General features: G+C 47.8%; 10 non-coding genes across 10 annotated transcripts; all 10 read right to left on the bottom strand.

Moving 5' to 3' along the window:
- Nucleotides 1-868: 868 nt before the first annotated feature.
- Nucleotides 869-1,059, bottom strand: LOC142711625 (U2 spliceosomal RNA). Its single transcript, XR_012869988.1, has one exon. It is a non-coding gene; the product is annotated as a U2 spliceosomal RNA (small nuclear RNA).
- Nucleotides 1,060-2,351: 1,292 nt separating this feature from the next.
- Nucleotides 2,352-2,542, bottom strand: LOC142711624 (U2 spliceosomal RNA). The gene has a single exon (XR_012869987.1). It is a non-coding gene; the product is annotated as a U2 spliceosomal RNA (small nuclear RNA).
- Nucleotides 2,543-3,826: 1,284 nt separating this feature from the next.
- Nucleotides 3,827-4,017, bottom strand: LOC142711788 (U2 spliceosomal RNA). The gene has a single exon (XR_012870132.1). It is a non-coding gene; the product is annotated as a U2 spliceosomal RNA (small nuclear RNA).
- Nucleotides 4,018-5,317: 1,300 nt separating this feature from the next.
- On the bottom strand, nt 5,318-5,508 carry LOC142711787 (U2 spliceosomal RNA). The gene has a single exon (XR_012870131.1). It is a non-coding gene; the product is annotated as a U2 spliceosomal RNA (small nuclear RNA).
- Nucleotides 5,509-6,796: 1,288 nt separating this feature from the next.
- On the bottom strand, nt 6,797-6,987 carry LOC142711786 (U2 spliceosomal RNA). Its single transcript, XR_012870130.1, has one exon. It is a non-coding gene; the product is annotated as a U2 spliceosomal RNA (small nuclear RNA).
- A 1,288-nt stretch (nt 6,988-8,275) lies between these two features.
- Nucleotides 8,276-8,466, bottom strand: LOC142711785 (U2 spliceosomal RNA). The gene has a single exon (XR_012870129.1). It is a non-coding gene; the product is annotated as a U2 spliceosomal RNA (small nuclear RNA).
- Nucleotides 8,467-9,750: 1,284 nt separating this feature from the next.
- Nucleotides 9,751-9,941, bottom strand: LOC142711784 (U2 spliceosomal RNA). Its single transcript, XR_012870128.1, has one exon. It is a non-coding gene; the product is annotated as a U2 spliceosomal RNA (small nuclear RNA).
- Nucleotides 9,942-11,245: 1,304 nt separating this feature from the next.
- LOC142711780 (U2 spliceosomal RNA) lies at nt 11,246-11,436 on the bottom strand. Its single transcript, XR_012870126.1, has one exon. It is a non-coding gene; the product is annotated as a U2 spliceosomal RNA (small nuclear RNA).
- A 1,300-nt stretch (nt 11,437-12,736) lies between these two features.
- On the bottom strand, nt 12,737-12,927 carry LOC142711779 (U2 spliceosomal RNA). Its single transcript, XR_012870125.1, has one exon. It is a non-coding gene; the product is annotated as a U2 spliceosomal RNA (small nuclear RNA).
- A 1,288-nt stretch (nt 12,928-14,215) lies between these two features.
- On the bottom strand, nt 14,216-14,406 carry LOC142711778 (U2 spliceosomal RNA). The gene has a single exon (XR_012870124.1). It is a non-coding gene; the product is annotated as a U2 spliceosomal RNA (small nuclear RNA).
- Nucleotides 14,407-15,060: the final 654 nt, after the last annotated feature.

The raw sequence follows: 15,060 nt of genomic DNA, 5'->3' as shown, positions 1-15,060 counted from the left end.
GATGTCAGAAAGCTGGCTCTGGAATCCTGAGGGCTCCACTATGACACGTGCAAAGTTCCGTCTGAACTTTATATAAGACGGTGAGGCTCAGTCAGTCACTCAGTGTTGCCTGAGAGGGCAACACTGCAACAGCCGGCCGCCAGGCTGTCTTTTTTTTGCACAGCTAGTTGCCTCCAGGAGGCCACAAGAGGGAGACAAGGGACTGCAAAATGGAAAATAGGCATCCACCAACTTTACAGACAACTTCTCCTTGCTCCTACAACCTCCATCCTTGCACAGTTTGTTATTCTTCTAGGTAACATAGTAACAAATCCAAATTGCTGCTCTCTTTGTAGGCAAGCAAGGCTTTGTTGCAACTGCAATTCTTACTTCTTCTTGAAATGTAGGGACGACAGTACATTCCATCACATCCATCTAGTGTACACAGGTAGGTCCATTGTGGCGGGCAGGCGAGCGGGCGGGCTGCTTTATTGGCTGTTTGCTGTTCCCCTACTCCACTCCACTATTTGACTGTTGTGCTGCATCAATCAATCAATCAATCAATCAATCAATCAATCAATCAATCAATCAGTGGCTGGCTCAGGTGCAGCTCTTTAACTTACCTAAAAGGGAGGGCGGAGAGAAGACAAGGAAGGTGAATGAGGTGTTCCAATGTGAAATGCCGGAAACACAGAAACACAGACGACACACAACAAGAGGTGGCAATCTATTCATTAATTGCATTTAATCAATGAGCTCATTATCACTCATGCATTGTCCAACAGGTGTTGAAATAATGGGATTAAAAGGGGAGATCCCTTCAGAAAGACAGAAACAATAGCAAAGACAAAAAACACTTTTGGAATCTGCTTTTAGTCAACACATAAGGAAAGGGTGCACCGGTCCTGGAAATACTGCAATACCAGGTCAATGCGTGGAGTGGACAGAGCAAGCTCTATTTCCATCTCCCTGTTCTAAAAATCCATTTAATATATGGTCCCCAGATAGGGGACGTATCAGATATTAAACTGATAAGAACAGATACTACACTTGATCTTAGCCAAAAGGCCGAGAAGCGATAACCCGAACGGGCCGCGCGTTGCCCGAGCCTGCCCGATACTGCTGTTCAGCCCTTGCAGCGATTCAGCCTACTTCTAGGCAATTCCATGGGGCCCTGCAGGCTCACACACTCACAGCTACACGGGAGGTGAATAAAGGCCGGAGAGGAAGCCAGACAGGATTTGCTTCTTTTGCTTGCACCACAATGCAGTGCTGAAAGAGGAGGAATCTACATAAAAACGCCTTCCTGGCAACGCCCAAATGCCCTGCTGCCATGCAGATAAACACTGGCAGCGGCAGCAAGTGCATGCCCACAGCCACCCCTTGTTCCTTCACACCTTGTATCAGCTGTAATCCAGTCCAGTCCAGTGCTGCCTGCTGAGCAGCACTGACCAACACTGCCTGGGCCCAGGCTTTTATCTCTGAGGCCCCATTATGATGTCAGAAAGCTGGCTCTGGAATCCTGAGGGCTCCACTATGACACGTGCAAAGTTCCGTCTGAACTTTATATAAGACGGTGAGGCTCAGTCAGTCACTCAGTGTTGCCTGAGAGGGCAACACTGCAACAGCCGGCCGCCAGGTTGTCTTTTTTTTGCACAGCTAGTTGCCTCCAGGAGGCCACAAGAGGGAGACAAGGGACTGCAAAATGGAAAATAGGCATCCACCAACTTTACAGACAACTTCTCCTTGCTCCTACAACCTCCATCCTTGCACAGTTTGTTATTCTTCTAGGTAACATAGTAACAAATCCAAATTGCTGCTCTCTTTGTAGGCAAGCAAGGCTTTGTTGCAACTGCAATTCTTACTTCTTCTTGAAATGTAGGGACGACAGTACATTCCATCACATCCATCTAGTGTACACAGGTAGGTCCATTGTGGCGGGCAGGCGAGCGGGCGGGCTGCTTTATTGGCTGTTTGCTGTTCCCCTACTCCACTCCACTATTTGACTGTTGTGCTGCATCAATCAATCAATCAATCAATCAATCAATCAATCAATCAATCAATCAATCAATCAGTGGCTGGCTCAGGTGCAGCTCTTTAACTTACCTTAAAGGGAGGGCGGAGAGAAGACAAGGAAGGTGAATGAGGTGTTCCAATGTGAAATGCCGGAAACACAGAAACACAGACGACACACAACAAGAGGTGGCAATCTATTCATTAATTGCATTTAATCAATGAGCTCATTATCACTCATGCATTGTCCAACAGGTGTTGAAATAATGGGATTAAAAGGGGAGATCCCTTCAGAAAGACAGAAACAATAGCAAAGACAAAAAACACTTTTGGAATCTGCTTTTAGTCAACACATAAGGAAAGGGTGCACCGGTCCTGGAAATACTGCAATACCAGGTCAATGCGTGGAGTGGACAGAGCAAGCTCTATTTCCATCTCCCTGTTCTAAAAATCCATTTAATATATGGTCCCCAGATAGGGGACGTATCAGATATTAAACTGATAAGAACAGATACTACACTTGATCTTAGCCAAAAGGCCGAGAAGCGATAACCCGAACGGGCCGCGCGTTGCCCGAGCCTGCCCGATACTGCTGTTCAGCCCTTGCAGCGATTCAGCCTACTTCTAGGCAATTCCATGGGGCCCTGCAGGCTCACACACTCACAGCTACACGGGAGGTGAATAAAGGCCGGAGAGGAAGCCAGACAGGATTTGCTTCTTTTGCTTGCACCACAATGCAGTGCTGAAAGAGGAGGAATCTACATAAAAACGCCTTCCTGGCAACGCCCAAATGCCCTGCTGCCATGCAGATAAACACTGGCAGCGGCAGCAAGTGCATGCCCACAGCCACCCCTTGTTCCTTCACACCTTGTATCAGCTGTAATCCAGTCCAGTCCAGTGCTGCCTGCTGAGCAGCACTGACCAACACTGCCTGGGCCCAGGCTTTTATCTCTGAGGCCCCATTATGATGTCAGAAAGCTGGCTCTGGAATCCTGACTATGACACGTGCAAAGTTCCGTCTGAACTTTATATAAGACGGTGAGGCTCAGTCAGTCACTCAGTGTTGCCTGAGAGGGCAACACTGCAACAGCCGGCCGCCAGGCTGTCTTTTTTTTGCACAGCTAGTTGCCTCCAGGAGGCCACAAGAGGGAGACAAGGGACTGCAAAATGGAAAATAGGCATCCACCAACTTTACAGACAACTTCTCCTTGCTCCTACAACCTCCATCCTTGCACAGTTTGTTATTCTTCTAGGTAACATAGTAACAAATCCAAATTGCTGCTCTCTTTGTAGGCAAGCAAGGCTTTGTTGCAACTGCAATTCTTACTTCTTCTTGAAATGTAGGGACGACAGTACATTCCATCACATCCATCTAGTGTACACAGGTAGGTCCATTGTGGCGGGCAGGCGAGCGGGCGGGCTGCTTTATTGGCTGTTTGCTGTTCCCCTACTCCACTCCACTATTTGACTGTTGTGCTGCATCAATCAATCAATCAATCAATCAATCAATCAATCAATCAATCAATCAATCAATCAGTGGCTGGCTCAGGTGCAGCTCTTTAACTTACCTAAAAGGGAGGGCGGAGAGAAGACAAGGAAGGTGAATGAGGTGTTCCAATGTGAAATGCCGGAAACACAGAAACACAGACGACACACAACAAGAGGTGGCAATCTATTCATTAATTGCATTTAATCAATGAGCTCATTATCACTCATGCATTGTCCAACAGGTGTTGAAATAATGGGATTAAAAGGGGAGATCCCTTCAGAAAGACAGAAACAATAGCAAAGACAAAAAACACTTTTGGAATCTGCTTTTAGTCAACACATAAGGAAAGGGTGCACCGGTCCTGGAAATACTGCAATACCAGGTCAATGCGTGGAGTGGACAGAGCAAGCTCTATTTCCATCTCCCTGTTCTAAAAATCCATTTAATATATGGTCCCCAGATAGGGGACGTATCAGATATTAAACTGATAAGAACAGATACTACACTTGATCTTAGCCAAAAGGCCGAGAAGCGATAACCCGAACGGGCCGCGCGTTGCCCGAGCCTGCCCGATACTGCTGTTCAGCCCTTGCAGCGATTCAGCCTACTTCTAGGCAATTCCATGGGGCCCTGCAGGCTCACACACTCACAGCTACACGGGAGGTGAATAAAGGCCGGAGAGGAAGCCAGACAGGATTTGCTTCTTTTGCTTGCACCACAATGCAGTGCTGAAAGAGGAGGAATCTACATAAAAACGCCTTCCTGGCAACGCCCAAATGCCCTGCTGCCATGCAGATAAACACTGGCAGCGGCAGCAAGTGCATGCCCACAGCCACCCCTTGTTCCTTCACACCTTGTATCAGCTGTAATCCAGTCCAGTCCAGTGCTGCCTGCTGAGCAGCACTGACCAACACTGCCTGGGCCCAGGCTTTTATCTCTGAGGCCCCATTATGATGTCAGAAAGCTGGCTCTGGAATCCTGAGGGCTCCACTATGACACGTGCAAAGTTCCGTCTGAACTTTATATAAGACGGTGAGGCTCAGTCAGTCACTCAGTGTTGCCTGAGAGGGCAACACTGCAACAGCCGGCCGCCAGGCTGTCTTTTTTTTGCACAGCTAGTTGCCTCCAGGAGGCCACAAGAGGGAGACAAGGGACTGCAAAATGGAAAATAGGCATCCACCAACTTTACAGACAACTTCTCCTTGCTCCTACAACCTCCATCCTTGCACAGTTTGTTATTCTTCTAGGTAACATAGTAACAAATCCAAATTGCTGCTCTCTTTGTAGGCAAGCAAGGCTTTGTTGCAACTGCAATTCTTACTTCTTCTTGAAATGTAGGGACGACAGTACATTCCATCACATCCATCTAGTGTACACAGGTAGGTCCATTGTGGCGGGCAGGCGAGCGGGCGGGCTGCTTTATTGGCTGTTTGCTGTTCCCCTACTCCACTCCACTATTTGACTGTTGTGCTGCATCAATCAATCAATCAATCAATCAATCAATCAATCAATCAATCAATCAATCAATCAATCAATCAGTGGCTGGCTCAGGTGCAGCTCTTTAACTTACCTAAAAGGGAGGGCGGAGAGAAGACAAGGAAGGTGAATGAGGTGTTCCAATGTGAAATGCCGGAAACACAGAAACACAGACGACACACAACAAGAGGTGGCAATCTATTCATTAATTGCATTTAATCAATGAGCTCATTATCACTCATGCATTGTCCAACAGGTGTTGAAATAATGGGATTAAAAGGGGAGATCCCTTCAGAAAGACAGAAACAATAGCAAAGACAAAAAACACTTTTGGAATCTGCTTTTAGTCAACACATAAGGAAAGGGTGCACCGGTCCTGGAAATACTGCAATACCAGGTCAATGCGTGGAGTGGACAGAGCAAGCTCTATTTCCATCTCCCTGTTCTAAAAATCCATTTAATATATGGTCCCCAGATAGGGGACGTATCAGATATTAAACTGATAAGAACAGATACTACACTTGATCTTAGCCAAAAGGCCGAGAAGCGATAACCCGAACGGGCCGCGCGTTGCCCGAGCCTGCCCGATACTGCTGTTCAGCCCTTGCAGCGATTCAGCCTACTTCTAGGCAATTCCATGGGGCCCTGCAGGCTCACACACTCACAGCTACACGGGAGGTGAATAAAGGCCGGAGAGGAAGCCAGACAGGATTTGCTTCTTTTGCTTGCACCACAATGCAGTGCTGAAAGAGGAGGAATCTACATAAAAACGCCTTCCTGGCAACGCCCAAATGCCCTGCTGCCATGCAGATAAACACTGGCAGCGGCAGCAAGTGCATGCCCACAGCCACCCCTTGTTCCTTCACACCTTGTATCAGCTGTAATCCAGTCCAGTCCAGTGCTGCCTGCTGAGCAGCACTGACCAACACTGCCTGGGCCCAGGCTTTTATCTCTGAGGCCCCATTATGATGTCAGAAAGCTGGCTCTGGAATCCTGAGGGCTCCACTATGACACGTGCAAAGTTCCGTCTGAACTTTATATAAGACGGTGAGGCTCAGTCAGTCACTCAGTGTTGCCTGAGAGGGCAACACTGCAACAGCCGGCCGCCAGGCTGTCTTTTTTTTGCACAGCTAGTTGCCTCCAGGAGGCCACAAGAGGGAGACAAGGGACTGCAAAATGGAAAATAGGCATCCACCAACTTTACAGACAACTTCTCCTTGCTCCTACAACCTCCATCCTTGCACAGTTTGTTATTCTTCTAGGTAACATAGTAACAAATCCAAATTGCTGCTCTCTTTGTAGGCAAGCAAGGCTTTGTTGCAACTGCAATTCTTACTTCTTCTTGAAATGTAGGGACGACAGTACATTCCATCACATCCATCTAGTGTACACAGGTAGGTCCATTGTGGCGGGCAGGCGAGCGGGCGGGCTGCTTTATTGGCTGTTTGCTGTTCCCCTACTCCACTCCACTATTTGACTGTTGTGCTGCATCAATCAATCAATCAATCAATCAATCAATCAATCAATCAATCAATCAATCAGTGGCTGGCTCAGGTGCAGCTCTTTAACTTACCTAAAAGGGAGGGCGGAGAGAAGACAAGGAAGGTGAATGAGGTGTTCCAATGTGAAATGCCGGAAACACAGAAACACAGACGACACACAACAAGAGGTGGCAATCTATTCATTAATTGCATTTAATCAATGAGCTCATTATCACTCATGCATTGTCCAACAGGTGTTGAAATAATGGGATTAAAAGGGGAGATCCCTTCAGAAAGATAGAAACAATAGCAAAGACAAAAAACACTTTTGGAATCTGCTTTTAGTCAACACATAAGGAAAGGGTGCACCGGTCCTGGAAATACTGCAATACCAGGTCAATGCGTGGAGTGGACAGAGCAAGCTCTATTTCCATCTCCCTGTTCTAAAAATCCATTTAATATATGGTCCCCAGATAGGGGACGTATCAGATATTAAACTGATAAGAACAGATACTACACTTGATCTTAGCCAAAAGGCCGAGAAGCGATAACCCGAACGGGCCGCGCGTTGCCCGAGCCTGCCCGATACTGCTGTTCAGCCCTTGCAGCGATTCAGCCTACTTCTAGGCAATTCCATGGGGCCCTGCAGGCTCACACACTCACAGCTACACGGGAGGTGAATAAAGGCCGGAGAGGAAGCCAGACAGGATTTGCTTCTTTTGCTTGCACCACAATGCAGTGCTGAAAGAGGAGGAATCTACATAAAAACGCCTTCCTGGCAACGCCCAAATGCCCTGCTGCCATGCAGATAAACACTGGCAGCGGCAGCAAGTGCATGCCCACAGCCACCCCTTGTTCCTTCACACCTTGTATCAGCTGTAATCCAGTCCAGTCCAGTGCTGCCTGCTGAGCAGCACTGACCAACACTGCCTGGGCCCAGGCTTTTATCTCTGAGGCCCCATTATGATGTCAGAAAGCTGGCTCTGGAATCCTGAGGGCTCCACTATGACACGTGCAAAGTTCCGTCTGAACTTTATATAAGACGGTGAGGCTCAGTCAGTCACTCAGTGTTGCCTGAGAGGGCAACACTGCAACAGCCGGCCGCCAGGCTGTCTTTTTTTTGCACAGCTAGTTGCCTCCAGGAGGCCACAAGAGGGAGACAAGGGACTGCAAAATGGAAAATAGGCATCCACCAACTTTACAGACAACTTCTCCTTGCTCCTACAACCTCCATCCTTGCACAGTTTGTTATTCTTCTAGGTAACATAGTAACAAATCCAAATTGCTGCTCTCTTTGTAGGCAAGCAAGGCTTTGTTGCAACTGCAATTCTTACTTCTTCTTGAAATGTAGGGACGACAGTACATTCCATCACATCCATCTAGTGTACACAGGTAGGTCCATTGTGGCGGGCAGGCGAGCGGGCGGGCTGCTTTATTGGCTGTTTGCTGTTCCCCTACTCCACTCCACTATTTGACTGTTGTGCTGCATCAATCAATCAATCAATCAATCAATCAATCAATCAATCAATCAATCAATCAGTGGCTGGCTCAGGTGCAGCTCTTTAACTTACCTAAAAGGGAGGGCGGAGAGAAGACAAGGAAGGTGAATGAGGTGTTCCAATGTGAAATGCCGGAAACACAGAAACACAGACGACACACAACAAGAGGTGGCAATCTATTCATTAATTGCATTTAATCAATGAGCTCATTATCACTCATGCATTGTCCAACAGGTGTTGAAATAATGGGATTAAAAGGGGAGATCCCTTCAGAAAGACAGAAACAATAGCAAAGACAAAAAACACTTTTGGAATCTGCTTTTAGTCAACACATAAGGAAAGGGTGCACCGGTCCTGGAAATACTGCAATACCAGGTCAATGCGTGGAGTGGACAGAGCAAGCTCTATTTCCATCTCCCTGTTCTAAAAATCCATTTAATATATGGTCCCCAGATAGGGGACGTATCAGATATTAAACTGATAAGAACAGATACTACACTTGATCTTAGCCAAAAGGCCGAGAAGCGATAACCCGAACGGGCCGCGCGTTGCCCGAGCCTGCCCGATACTGCTGTTCAGCCCTTGCAGCGATTCAGCCTACTTCTAGGCAATTCCATGGGGCCCTGCAGGCTCACACACTCACAGCTACACGGGAGGTGAATAAAGGCCGGAGAGGAAGCCAGACAGGATTTGCTTCTTTTGCTTGCACCACAATGCAGTGCTGAAAGAGGAGGAATCTACATAAAAACGCCTTCCTGGCAACGCCCAAATGCCCTGCTGCCATGCAGATAAACACTGGCAGCGGCAGCAAGTGCATGCCCACAGCCACCCCTTGTTCCTTCACACCTTGTATCAGCTGTAATCCAGTCCAGTCCAGTGCTGCCTGCTGAGCAGCACTGACCAACACTGCCTGGGCCCAGGCTTTTATCTCTGAGGCCCCATTATGATGTCAGAAAGCTGGCTCTGGAATCCTGAGGGCTCCACTATGACACGTGCAAAGTTCCGTCTGAACTTTATATAAGACGGTGAGGCTCAGTCAGTCACTCAGTGTTGCCTGAGAGGGCAACACTGCAACAGCCGGCCGCCAGGCTGTCTTTTTTTTGCACAGCTAGTTGCCTCCAGGAGGCCACAAGAGGGAGACAAGGGACTGCAAAATGGAAAATAGGCATCCACCAACTTTACAGACAACTTCTCCTTGCTCCTACAACCTCCATCCTTGCACAGTTTGTTATTCTTCTAGGTAACATAGTAACAAATCCAAATTGCTGCTCTCTTTGTAGGCAAGCAAGGCTTTGTTGCAACTGCAATTCTTACTTCTTCTTGAAATGTAGGGACGACAGTACATTCCATCACATCCATCTAGTGTACACAGGTAGGTCCATTGTGGCGGGCAGGCGAGCGGGCGGGCTGCTTTATTGGCTGTTTGCTGTTCCCCTACTCCACTCCACTATTTGACTGTTGTGCTGCATCAATCAATCAATCAATCAATCAATCAATCAATCAATCAATCAATCAGTGGCTGGCTCAGGTGCAGCTCTTTAACTTACCTAAAAGGGAGGGCGGAGAGAAGACAAGGAAGGTGAATGAGGTGTTCCAATGTGAAATGCCGGAAACACAGAAACACAGACGACACACAACAAGAGGTGGCAATCTATTCATTAATTGCATTTAATCAATGAGCTCATTATCACTCATGCATTGTCCAACAGGTGTTGAAATAATGGGATTAAAAGGGGAGATCCCTTCAGAAAGACAGAAACAATAGCAAAGACAAAAAACACTTTTGGAATCTGCTTTTAGTCAACACATAAGGAAAGGGTGCACCGGTCCTGGAAATACTGCAATACCAGGTCAATGCGTGGAGTGGACAGAGCAAGCTCTATTTCCATCTCCCTGTTCTAAAAATCCATTTAATATATGGTCCCCAGATAGGGGACGTATCAGATATTAAACTGATAAGAACAGATACTACACTTGATCTTAGCCAAAAGGCCGAGAAGCGATAACCCGAACGGGCCGCGCGTTGCCCGAGCCTGCCCGATACTGCTGTTCAGCCCTTGCAGCGATTCAGCCTACTTCTAGGCAATTCCATGGGGCCCTGCAGGCTCACACACTCACAGCTACACGGGAGGTGAATAAAGGCCGGAGAGGAAGCCAGACAGGATTTGCTTCTTTTGCTTGCACCACAATGCAGTGCTGAAAGAGGAGGAATCTACATAAAAACGCCTTCCTGGCAACGCCCAAATGCCCTGCTGCCATGCAGATAAACACTGGCAGCGGCAGCAAGTGCATGCCCACAGCCACCCCTTGTTCCTTCACACCTTGTATCAGCTGTAATCCAGTCCAGTCCAGTGCTGCCTGCTGAGCAGCACTGACCAACACTGCCTGGGCCCAGGCTTTTATCTCTGAGGCCCCATTATGATGTCAGAAAGCTGGCTCTGGAATCCTGAGGGCTCCACTATGACACGTGCAAAGTTCCGTCTGAACTTTATATAAGACGGTGAGGCTCAGTCAGTCACTCAGTGTTGCCTGAGAGGGCAACACTGCAACAGCCGGCCGCCAGGCTGTCTTTTTTTTGCACAGCTAGTTGCCTCCAGGAGGCCACAAGAGGGAGACAAGGGACTGCAAAATGGAAAATAGGCATCCACCAACTTTACAGACAACTTCTCCTTGCTCCTACAACCTCCATCCTTGCACAGTTTGTTATTCTTCTAGGTAACATAGTAACAAATCCAAATTGCTGCTCTCTTTGTAGGCAAGCAAGGCTTTGTTGCAACTGCAATTCTTACTTCTTCTTGAAATGTAGGGACGACAGTACATTCCATCACATCCATCTAGTGTACACAGGTAGGTCCATTGTGGCGGGCAGGCGAGCGGGCGGGCTGCTTTATTGGCTGTTTGCTGTTCCCCTACTCCACTCCACTATTTGACTGTTGTGCTGCATCAATCAATCAATCAATCAATCAATCAATCAATCAATCAATCAATCAATCAATCAATCAATCAATCAGTGGCTGGCTCAGGTGCAGCTCTTTAACTTACCTAAAAGGGAGGGCGGAGAGAAGACAAGGAAGGTGAATGAGGTGTTCCAATGTGAAATGCCGGAAACACAGAAACACAGACGACACACAACAAGAGGTGGCAATCTATTCATTAATTGCATTTAATCAATGAGCTCATTATCACTCATGCATTGTCCAACAGGTGTTGAAATAATGGGATTAAAAGGGGAGATCCCTTCAGAAAGACAGAAACAATAGCAAAGACAAAAAACACTTTTGGAATCTGCTTTTAGTCAACACATAAGGAAAGGGTGCACCGGTCCTGGAAATACTGCAATACCAGGTCAATGCGTGGAGTGGACAGAGCAAGCTCTATTTCCATCTCCCTGTTCTAAAAATCCATTTAATATATGGTCCCCAGATAGGGGACGTATCAGATATTAAACTGATAAGAACAGATACTACACTTGATCTTAGCCAAAAGGCCGAGAAGCGATAACCCGAACGGGCCGCGCGTTGCCCGAGCCTGCCCGATACTGCTGTTCAGCCCTTGCAGCGATTCAGCCTACTTCTAGGCAATTCCATGGGGCCCTGCAGGCTCACACACTCACAGCTACACGGGAGGTGAATAAAGGCCGGAGAGGAAGCCAGACAGGATTTGCTTCTTTTGCTTGCACCACAATGCAGTGCTGAAAGAGGAGGAATCTACATAAAAACGCCTTCCTGGCAACGCCCAAATGCCCTGCTGCCATGCAGATAAACACTGGCAGCGGCAGCAAGTGCATGCCCACAGCCACCCCTTGTTCCTTCACACCTTGTATCAGCTGTAATCCAGTCCAGTCCAGTGCTGCCTGCTGAGCAGCACTGACCAACACTGCCTGGGCCCAGGCTTTTATCTCTGAGGCCCCATTATGATGTCAGAAAGCTGGCTCTGGAATCCTGAGGGCTCCACTATGACACGTGCAAAGTTCCGTCTGAACTTTATATAAGACGGTGAGGCTCAGTCAGTCACTCAGTGTTGCCTGAGAGGGCAACACTGCAACAGCCGGCCGCCAGGCTGTCTTTTTTTTGCACAGCTAGTTGCCTCCAGGAGGCCACAAGAGGGAGACAAGGGACTGCAAAATGGAAAATAGGCATCCACCAACTTTACAGACAACTTCTCCTTGCTCCTACAACCTCCATCCTTGCACAGTTTGTTATTCTTCTAGGTAACATAGTAACAAATCCAAATTGCTGCTCTCTTTGTAGGCAAGCAAGGCTTTGTTGCAACTGCAATTCTTACTTCTTCTTGAAATGTAGGGACGACAGTACATTCCATCACATCCATCTAGTGTACACAGGTAGGTCCATTGTGGCGGGCAGGCGAGCGGGCGGGCTGCTTTATTGGCTGTTTGCTGTTCCCCTACTCCACTCCACTATTTGACTGTTGTGCTGCATCAATCAATCAATCAATCAATCAATCAATCAATCAATCAATCAATCAATCAATCAATCAATCAGTGGCTGGCTCAGGTGCAGCTCTTTAACTTACCTAAAAGGGAGGGCGGAGAGAAGACAAGGAAGGTGAATGAGGTGTTCCAATGTGAAATGCCGGAAACACAGAAACACAGACGACACACAACAAGAGGTGGCAATCTATTCATTAATTGCATTTAATCAATGAGCTCATTATCACTCATGCATTGTCCAACAGGTGTTGAAATAATGGGATTAAAAGGGGAGATCCCTTCAGAAAGACAGAAACAATAGCAAAGACAAAAAACACTTTTGGAATCTGCTTTTAGTCAACACATAAGGAAAGGGTGCACCGGTCCTGGAAATACTGCAATACCAGGTCAATGCGTGGAGTGGACAGAGCAAGCTCTATTTCCATCTCCCTGTTCTAAAAATCCATTTAATATATGGTCCCCAGATAGGGGACGTATCAGATATTAAACTGATAAGAACAGATACTACACTTGATCTTAGCCAAAAGGCCGAGAAGCGATAACCCGAACGGGCCGCGCGTTGCCCGAGCCTGCCCGATACTGCTGTTCAGCCCTTGCAGCGATTCAGCCTACTTCTAGGCAATTCCATGGGGCCCTGCAGGCTCACACACTCACAGCTACACGGGAGGTGAATAAAGGCCGGAGAGGAAGCCAGACAGGATTTGCTTCTTTTGCTTGCACCACAATGCAGTGCTGAAAGAGGAGGAATCTACATAAAAACGCCTTCCTGGCAACGCCCAAATGCCCTGCTGCCATGCAGATAAACACTGGCAGCGGCAGCAAGTGCATGCCCACAGCCACCCCTTGTTCCTTCACACCTTGTATCAGCTGTAATCCAGTCCAGTCCAGTGCTGCCTGCTGAGCAGCACTGACCAACACTGCCTGGGCCCAGGCTTTTATCTCTGAGGCCCCATTATGATGTCAGAAAGCTGGCTCTGGAATCCTGAGGGCTCCACTATGACACGTGCAAAGTTCTGTCTGAACTTTATATAAGACGGTGAGGCTCAGTCAGTCACTCAGTGTTGCCTGAGAGGGCAACACTGCAACAGCCGGCCGCCAGGCTGTCTTTTTTTTGCACAGCTAGTTGCCTCCAGGAGGCCACAAGAGGGAGACAAGGGACTGCAAAATGGAAAATAGGCATCCACCAACTTTACAGACAACTTCTCCTTGCTCCTACAACCTCCATCCTTGCACAGTTTGTTATTCTTCTAGGTAACATAGTAACAAATCCAAATTGCTGCTCTCTTTGTAGGCAAGCAAGGCTTTGTTGCAACTGCAATTCTTACTTCTTCTTGAAATGTAGGGACGACAGTACATTCCATCACATCCATCTAGTGTACACAGGTAGGTCCATTGTGGCGGGCAGGCGAGCGGGCGGGCTGCTTTATTGGCTGTTTGCTGTTCCCCTACTCCACTCCACTATTTGACTGTTGTGCTGCATCAATCAATCAATCAATCAATCAATCAATCAATCAATCAATCAATCAATCAGTGGCTGGCTCAGGTGCAGCTCTTTAACTTACCTAAAAGGGAGGGCGGAGAGAAGACAAGGAAGGTGAATGAGGTGTTCCAATGTGAAATGCCGGAAACACAGAAACACAGACGACACACAACAAGAGGTGGCAATCTATTCATTAATTGCATTTAATCAATGAGCTCATTATCACTCATGCATTGTCCAACAGGTGTTGAAATAATGGGATTAAAAGGGGAGATCCCTTCAGAAAGACAGAAACAATAGCAAAGACAAAAAACACTTTTGGAATCTGCTTTTAGTCAACACATAAGGAAAGGGTGCACCGGTCCTGGAAATACTGCAATACCAGGTCAATGCGTGGAGTGGACAGAGCAAGCTCTATTTCCATCTCCCTGTTCTAAAAATCCATTTAATATATGGTCCCCAGATAGGGGACGTATCAGATATTAAACTGATAAGAACAGATACTACACTTGATCTTAGCCAAAAGGCCGAGAAGCGATAACCCGAACGGGCCGCGCGTTGCCCGAGCCTGCCCGATACTGCTGTTCAGCCCTTGCAGCGATTCAGCCTACTTCTAGGCAATTCCATGGGGCCCTGCAGGCTCACACACTCACAGCTACACGGGAGGTGAATAAAGGCCGGAGAGGAAGCCAGACAGGATTTGCTTCTTTTGCTTGCACCACAATGCAGTGCTGAAAGAGGAGGAATCTACATAAAAACGCCTTCCTGGCAACGCCCAAATGCCCTGCTGCCATGCAGATAAACACTGGCAGCGGCAGCAAGTGCATGCCCACAACCACCCCTTGTTCCTTCACACCTTGTATCAGCTGTAATCCAGTCCAGTCCAGTGCTGCCTGCTGAGCAGCACTGACCAACACTGCCTGGGCCCAGGCTTTTATCTCTGAGGCCCCATTATGATGTCAGAAAGCTGGCTCTGGAATCCTGAGGGCTCCACTATGACACGTGCAAAGTTCCGTCTGAACTTTATATAAGACGGTGAGGCTCAGTCAGTCACTCAGTGTTGCCTGAGAGGGCAACACTGCAACAGCCGGCCGCCAGGCTGTCTTTTTTTTGCACAGCTAGTTGCCTCCAGGAGGCCACAAGAGGGAGACAAGGGACTGCAAAATGGAAAATAGGCATCCACCAACTTTACA

This window comes from Rhinoderma darwinii, unplaced genomic scaffold, assembly GCF_050947455.1.
Source record: "Rhinoderma darwinii isolate aRhiDar2 unplaced genomic scaffold, aRhiDar2.hap1 Scaffold_431, whole genome shotgun sequence".
Taxonomy (NCBI): domain Eukaryota; kingdom Metazoa; phylum Chordata; class Amphibia; order Anura; family Rhinodermatidae; genus Rhinoderma; species Rhinoderma darwinii.
Note: the sequence above shows the minus strand (reverse complement) of the source record. Positions and strands in the feature narration are given on the sequence as shown.